The sequence below is a fragment of the Pinus tabuliformis genome, chromosome 6 (genome assembly GCF_031772625.1).
Source record: "Pinus tabuliformis cultivar Carrire ecotype Pingquan chromosome 6, CPIR1, whole genome shotgun sequence".
NCBI lineage: Eukaryota > Viridiplantae > Streptophyta > Pinopsida > Pinales > Pinaceae > Pinus > Pinus tabuliformis.
In genome coordinates this window covers 1,521,322,394-1,521,331,005 of record NC_142292.1, presented here as the reverse complement: position 1 = coordinate 1,521,331,005, position 8,612 = coordinate 1,521,322,394, and the positions used below count along the sequence as shown (strand labels likewise).

The 8,612-nt window shown below is 40.9% G+C and overlaps 1 pseudogene; it reads right to left on the bottom strand.

Moving 5' to 3' along the window:
• Positions 1-6,794: 6,794 nt before the first annotated feature.
• LOC149264495 (phospholipase A1-Igamma3, chloroplastic pseudogene) lies at positions 6,795-8,399 on the bottom strand (annotated as a pseudogene).
• Positions 8,400-8,612: the final 213 nt, after the last annotated feature.

The window sequence follows — 8,612 nt, the reverse complement described above, 5'->3', positions numbered from 1 at the left end:
ATACTCAAAAGATCTCAATACTTAATCAGAAGTCTATGAAACCACAAATGTTATGTACCCGAAGAAATAGCCCCATGTGAGATTCAAAATAATTTTACAAACTTGAAATTTTAAGTTCAAATAAAGAAGATGCCTAAGCGCTCTACAAAATTCTCAATACTTAAATGTAACTTGAATGAATTCATCCTTAAGGGGACTGGGATGTGGATATCCTGGACTAATAAATAGTTTATAATAACCTAGAAGAAAATAAATAAATACAGTAAGGGATAGACTTTACATATATATAACACAATTCACAAATCTGGGTGATGTAAGACTAGGCAAAAATAAATAATTTATTATATATTATAATACATTGTTTTCTTATTTTTATATTGAGAGATGCTCTATATCTTAGTATGAATTTGGGAGATGTTGTCATTTAGCATTATATTTAAAAAATAAAATAATAGTTATAAAAACAAATTAAAAAATAGTAATAACAAAAATAGATCAATGTTGACTATAAATAAAATGCTTCAATTTCCACTTTAATTTTACATCCACTTTATATAGAGATGAAGTAATTGAAAGTAAAGAAAAAAAATATGTAATTCATTCACTACTTATTATGGAATTGATAGAAGTCATGTAAAAATAATATAATTGATATTACATGATGTCTAATTCATTCTATATTTAGTTGGCACGTGATAATTAAAATAAAATATAGTAATAACAAAAATATATTTTACTATTAACAATAAATAAAATGTTTCACAATCCATATTAACTAATATAGTTTTATATCAAGTTTATATGAAGAAAAACAATGTAATTTAAATTAAAATTTTCATTATATTTTCACTTTTCATTGTAAGAGATATGTGTAATTTCTTTTATTTTTAATATGGAGTTGATATATAGCATTAAAAAAATATATTTTTTTTTCCGAAGAAAAAATCAAAAACTTTTCATTAGCAAAATAAAAAGTTTTTACATTCTGTTTGGATCACTTCCGTAGAAGTTTACTCAGCTGGGGCTGTGCCCAAAGACTGGCTGTACATGTTTAGAGCTTGTGAAAAACTTCAACCGCTGCTCTGTCAAGCATATCTGTCCATCATTTTTTTTCTATCTTCAGCTATATTGTAAAGAAAAACATAACTGATTGAAAAGCACAAGATGGGGTCTCCTTCTACGAAGGAAAACAACCCCGGGAAAAACCAACAAAAACGAGCATATACTCATTCCGCTGTGAAGATTATGTTTAAAGTTTTGTTAACTATCTGAATCAGCCGGTAGTAGTTATATATACCAAACAGCAGTTTGGAAACAGAGTATTTGAAACTGTAAATAGAACAAGACTGTAACAAAATTTTAAGAGAGGAGCCGTATCCCCTTTCATGAAGGAGGAGCAAATGGTGGCTGCTGCGATATGGATTGATGCCCTTGGTGATTTTCCTCTATCGACCATCCGCCCAGAATCTGTTGTAAGCCAGCTTTAGAGAGCTGATCGGCTTCTTCATTATTTTCCCTATAGATATGACATAAGTGAAAACTGTTAAAAGATGGCTTTAATAACATAATTTCTTCTAATAGAGGCTTTAAAATCTGGTTTTGACATGATGCTTTGCCATTGACCCAATTGGTGACATTTTGTGAATCGCCATAGATTTGAATAGTGAGAATGCTCCTCTGGAGGAGCCAGCACATCAAAAGGTGTAAAGCAGACAGCTCGGCAAAGTTATTTGACCCGGTTCCCAAACCAACAGAAGCTTTAAGAAAATGCTCAGCAGAAAGATGAATGCTCATGCCTGCACCGGCCCTATTATTCTGAGAGGCTCCATCATAAAAAGCCCAAGGAATGCCTTCCCTAATGGTGAAGGGCTTGTCTCGGGGAGGGGGGGTTTTCATCTCGGGTGCTGGAATAGCGGAGTATATTGCTGCACAATTTGAAGCTATAACTGATGATGGGGTGGTTTTATCATTAAAGATGCTATTGTTTCTCGCTAGCCATACACCCCAAAAGAAAATGAGAGGCAGGTTTCTCAGTGATCCGTCCGGGTGTTTCTGCCACCAGTTTTTCCATGCCACTTCCAAAGGTTCAGGTCCCCATTTTTCTTTGATGTTGAGCAACCCTGTAAGCTCATCCCAAATCTTTAAAGAGACAGTGCAAGATGTAAAAAGATGTCTGATAGATTCCTCATCTGATTTACATAGAGGGCATCTACCTGGACCGATAAGGTATCTAGCTTGCAGCCTATCCCATGTTGGAATTTTACCTTTCAACATACACCAAAGAAAGATTCTGGCTTTTGCCGGGCTTGTCAACTTCCATATGCTTTTAGACCACCACTCAGGGATATCCCATCCTTTCTGTTTCATTAGGAAAGAGTATCCTTCTTTGGGATAGTAATCCCCTGTTTTACCCAGTGCCCAGATCAACTTATCAGGTTCATCTTTGAGTCTTACATGAGAGCGGTGGAGTTCTTGGATGAAAGAGTCCCATTCATTCTTCCAACGGATATTTAGGCCAAGATCTTCATCATTTTTCCAAGCCTGACCCCATAAATTTGAAAATCCCACTTTCTCCACCTGATTAAGAGTGACTATTCCTTTGCTGTCTAAGTGTCTAAGGAGACCTTGGGATAGAGCATATGCTTCACTGCATCCCACCCATGGATCCCTTCCAATTCTGATGTGTCTGCCATCTCCAACTTTCCAGGCAAGGCCTTGCTCTATCACAGTGAAAGCCTCCAGCGTAGCCTTCCAAATGACCGATATGTTCTTCTGATTCTTCTGCTGACTTCTGATCCAATCTTCCAAAGGGGTTGGGTCTATGTACTTCCTTTTGACAACCTTTGTCCAGAGATTCTCCATCGATATTAGCCTCCATCCAGACTTAGCTGCCAGCGACAAGCTGAACTCGGGGAGTCTTTTGATTCCCCACCCTCCCCAGTCTTTAGGTCTTGCAATCTTATCCCAAGCCACCCATGGAAGAACCGAGGAGTCCTTCGCCGAACCTGCCCATAAAAATCTGCTACATATCTTCCTTATTTTCTCCAACACTCCTTTAGGGACCCAAGTGAGGGCAGCCCAGTAAACTGGGATAGCTAACAGGACTGATTTGAGGAGTGTCAGCCTGCCTGCCCTGGAAAGCCACCTGAAACTCCAGTGATTTATTCTTGCTTCAATCTTTGCAATAAGCCAATTCCAATCCTCTTTCTTGTAGGCTACTGGCTTTAACCAGAACCCCAGATATTTAAAGGGAGTGTCCAAGGGCTGTAGAGGAAAAGTAAAAAGATTGGAGATTCTATCTCTTTCCCTTCTGTCAAAATCAGCTGCACAAATTTGAGACTTCCTAGGGTTTATCTGCATTCCGGTGGCTTGCATAAAGAGATCAAAAATGCTTTTATACTCCTTAATTTCGTTATATGAACCATTTGTGAAAATCAGAATATCATCTACAAAAAGCAAATGAGAGATAAAGAGGTTGATTGCTACCTCGATACCTTTTACCTTTCCTTCTCTTCTGGCCTTGTGAATCAATCTGCTCAAGCCTTCTGCCACTAACAGGAATAAGAGCGGCGATAGTGGGCACCCTTGCCTGAGGCCTCTTTGGCTGTTGAAAAAGGGGGAAGCAGAACCATTGATCAGCACTGCAAAGCTGACACTTGAGATGCATCCCATAATCCAGCTGGTGAAAGTGTAGTTGAAACCCAAATGAGTCAGCATCATTCGCAGATAAAGCCAATTAACGCGATCATAGGCTTTTGATAAGTCAATTTTTAAGACCGCTCCCTTCTTTTTCTTTTGTCTTACACTATGGATGACTTCCTGTGCTACCCCAATTGCTTCATGGATTTGCCTGCCATCTAGAAACCCAAACTGTTCCATTGATATGTTCCTAGACAAGACCGGGAAGATTCGAATAGCAATCACTTTTGCTATGATTTTATAAATACAATTGCACAAAGAAATCGGCCTGAAATCTTCAAAGGTTCCCGGGTCATCTTTTTTTGGGATGAGGGCTATAAAAGTAGAGTTTAGAGGCCTGTAGACCTCTCCCTTCAGACGAGATTCTTCTATTACATCAGTGATTTCAGAGCCTATCAGATCAAAAAAGAAGAGGAAAAGTTCAATTGTCCATCCATCAGGCCCCGGACTCTTGTCTTTTGCCATTATTTTCATTGCTGCTTCAACCTCCTCCTTGGAAACAGGTCTAGAGAGGTCCTCTGCTTCTTCCTCCTCCACAAACCTCGGAAAACTCTGAGCTGTTCTAAGGACTTCTGCTATAGTGGCCTCCCCTGGATCAGAGAAGATTCTTTCAAAATGTCTCTTCCCTAAGCTGGAGAGATCCGAAAAAGAGCTAACCTCCCTTCCTTCTTCATCTTTAAGGCTCCAGATGGTATTTACTGATTTCCTTCCTTTTGCATAGTTGTGAAAAAACCTGGTGTTCTCATCTCCAGATTTTAACCAGATTGCCCGGCTCTTGATCCTCCATTCTTCTTCCTTGTCTAAAAGAATTTTATTTTGGAGCTTTTCTAGCTGAAGAATTCTGTCTTTTAAAGATTGTGACTGATATCCATCCTCCTCAGTGCTCTCCAACATCTTCAATTCCTCCCTGATTTTGAGAAGATCTTCATTTTGTCTCAACCTCCTATCTTTTGCCCACAGGATAGTTGCTTTTTTTAATCTCTTAAGGTTCTCCATGAATAAAAAGCCTTTGTCCTCTCTTGCATTTAACCTCGGGTGGATCCAAGTATCTTTGAAGAGAACGCTAAAAGAAGGATCTTGAAGCCATGATGGGTTAAATTTAAAGGGAGCCGGAGGTTTTGGGGGAGGGAAGGCAATATCCAGAAAGATCGGAAAATGATCAGAGTTCCCGATTTCCTCCACCCACTGTCTGAAAATAGGAGCATTTGAAGTGATAGCCTCGGATAAGAGAAAACGGTCTAATCTCTTTGCTATCCGGTCCTCCCCTACTCTTCTGTTCCTCCAAGTTGGCTTGAGCTTTATCGGGGATGGATCTGTGAGGTGATGTTCTTCAAGAAGATTATGGAAGAAATCCGACAATGGGTCCACTCTAGCTGTTGGTCCCCAAGCCTCGGCTCTCCCCATAGAGAAATTCAGATCACCTCCTACAATCAGCATAGAGGCCTTCATAAAAGATTTTGCCATCATATCAACCCAGAATGATTCTCTTCCTTGGCAAGGTCCATAGATGTTTATAATGGTGAAAGGGCGAGGGAAGACAGGTGTGAGGACCTCCATACCTACAACATGCTTTGTACCCCACTGATTGATTACTTTAATTCTTCCTTCTCTGTATCCTATTGCTAGACCCCCTGAGTGACCAGATGAGTCAATGGCAGAAAAAACCCATCCCGGTAACAGGGTCCTTAGCATAGCTTCCACCTCAGCGCTCTTCCCTAGAGTTTCTTGGAGAAAAACAATGTCTGCTTTAGAGTTTAGGATCCAATCTCGTAAGGCCAATTTAGAGTTTAGAGTTTGAGAGAGATAATTTTTATTTCATTAATAGGTTCTTTAAAGAGATTTGTAATTCATTTATTTTCTAATATGGATTTTACATGTAGAATGTGAATTATATATATATATATATATATTCTTATTCCATTAATAGATTCTTTAAGATTTTTAATATGAAGTTGACATGTAACATTTTAAATATTAATACTATGATTTTTTTTTGTTAGAAATTACAAAATGAAGTTGGAAAGCACATGAAAATAAATAGAAGGGTTCTTTTAAAGGCTAAAAACCACAAAGCATGAACCAACAAGTGACATAAAAAGTGCGAGAAAATTAAGTCTAGCAACTAATGTTAATCTTTTATTTTTAGTTTTTCCTTTTTTGAATTTTTTGCCAACCATCGAGATTTGGTTCCATAAGAACCAACACCAATTCTCATCCTGCATGAGAGACATATTTATGTGAGTCCGAGTTTTGAGACACATGAGCTCTTTTTGAGCCCCAGATGTGTCCATTATCAGAGAGACATCGAGACCCATACTTTTTTGTTGGATGGTGACTTTGTCTGGTTGAGTAAGATCAACCACATTCAGTTAATCACCCTACTGGGCCAAATCTTTCCTTGATATCTTCTTCTTCATCTTCAGAATGATATTTCTCCATGAATTACCATCCTTTTGGCCTATTAGACTGCCTCTTCTTCTTTTTAGGATTTTTCTTAACCTGTGGAAATGTATTATGTGTCTTGTCTAAAAATATGCACGGCATCGAAATGTCATGTTCCCATAATAAAAAAGTTATGTCGAATGGAAGTTTTTGTGTTTCAAAATTATATGGTTTAGAATCCCTTTGCTCAAATCAATCTCCACACATATTTTGGCAAATGTGAAGATTCCATTTTTTGTTCTTTCCATATCCTTTTTTTTAATTTACCAACAATATTACCTATATTCTCAAGAATTTTATGATGCAAAAAAAGAAAAGGTAGTTTTGGAAGTCTAGCCCAAAATCAGCGTAGTAGAAACCAGCATCGATTTAGCATAAAAAATCAGAAACCCATGGTGTGATGAATAGCCACTCTATCCCAAAACCAAGACCCCTCATTGACTGCATAATCTAACCCCTTATGAGTTTCGAATTGAAATACTACTCTATCCCAAAACCAAGACCCCTCATTGACTGCATAATCTAACCCCTTATGAGTTTCGAATTGAAATATCAAAAGATCTTTTGCGTAAAGGTAAACTTCATAGTTTGGAGTCCATGAGGAGAAAATCCATCAAATTAAAGCTTCAGATTTTGATCAGAAGTCATTAACTCTACAAATTTCTCTCCGGCTGAACCCACCGTCCCTTGGAGTTCTTGATCAGTCCTTTGTTTGCGTCCTGCCACCAGAAGGGAGGAACTAGGTAGTCTTCCTTCAGGAAATTGCACGCCTTATTCACCAGAGCCGGATCGCGGCGCAAAGACAGATAGAAGCGCTGCCCTCGTCCATGGTATCCGTCCACCAGGTGGAGATAAGCCTCCAGATTATGAAAGCACGATGGATCATTCGTGGGTTTCAGGAACGGAGATTGCATGTGATCAAGAGCCAGCTCCACCCCCGCGTGACAGTAACTCCACGGAAGCTTATCGATCCACTGCTTCATCATCTGCAACTTTTCGTTGAATAGAATCCCCGGGACCTTCGGCACGCTGTCGTGCACATTCACCACTCTCAGAAACTTGAGTCCCAACTCCTCACATCGATCCTTGAATGCTGCGTTACCCACCCACGGCCCCGCGAACGAGAACACCGCTATAGGAATCGACACCGCCTGGTCGTTGTTCCCCGAGCGGTTCAATCCCAACTCTGCGATGTCGTACGCGCTCAGCATCGCCAGAGCGCTCCCAAGACTGTGACCGGTGATCGTTATGCTCAACTTCTCGCCTCTGTATTTCTGCAACAGACGCCTCAACTCCGAGAGGACTTGATCCCGTGCGCTGCTTTTACAAAACCGGCAGTCGTGTTCCCTGGCCGTATACAGATTCAGGAATCCCGCCTCCACCTTCACGTCAGGATGGGGATGCACGTTGTTCAATTCCGCAGGCCTCAGATAATCCATGAGGTCCGCGATCCACTCCAGATTCGTCACCGTTCCTCTCCACGCGATCACGATATCTCGCCGTCCGAGCCTGTTGATCTCATCTTCGTCCGTGGCCACAGCTATGAAGCCCATCCAGTTGGCGTGAGTACTCCACAGCTTCTGTACGCGAGGCTTTTGGAAAAGTCCAGGCAGATTGATGTTGGAAGTGGCATAGAGATACTTGGTCACTTCGTAGCCGTAATCCGACATCCCAACGCCTTGGAAGAGATCCTTGCGATGATACTTGCAGCTACCACAGTACTTGGAGAAGGGATCGAAATCGAAAGCATCATAACAGGCCTGGGCAAACTCTCCGTATCTGATGATCTCCTTTCGCAGTATGCCGTCCATGGGATCAAGCAGCCCTTCCCAGTTGTTGGCGCCTTGGATTTCCCTCCATATGTCTTCCAGATTCCTCTTGGGCTTCGACGCCTTGGACATCTTTGGCTCCTTCTTCTCTTCGATGTCGACTGCGTCGAGCGTGGTCGTCAGGGACTCCATTCCCGCATTTCTGATGGGCAGCGCCCTTCTTTTCATGTCTGTCAGGTCACGATGCCAATGAGTCGGGTTCCTGAAACAATTGAGCGGATGGTGATGATGAGAAATTAGGTTCAGCCCTCTGTCCGAGGAGTGCGAAAGAGAAAGGGCATCGTAGCAGAACATATGAAGTACTGAAACGAGAGAAGCCGCGGAAGCGGAAGGTATAGTCACAGGGAAACAGGTTCCAAGCACTCCCGTGGAATTCATGGCTGCAAGCGAAGAAGTGATGTTTGATGATGAGTACCAGCAGAAAGGAAAGGGAAGGGAGGGAATGAAGCACTTAGATCATAGATGGGGAAGAGGGGGTTGAGCACCGTTATTTATGGGACAGATTGCCGCGTTCAAACACGCGAATTCCGTTCTTCTAAAGCCAGAAAGTCCGGGTCATGAGGTTATTCGATTTCTGCCATCTGGCTTTCAACTTTAGGCGTCGCTAGAAATTTATACACTTTTGACCATACTCCACTACTT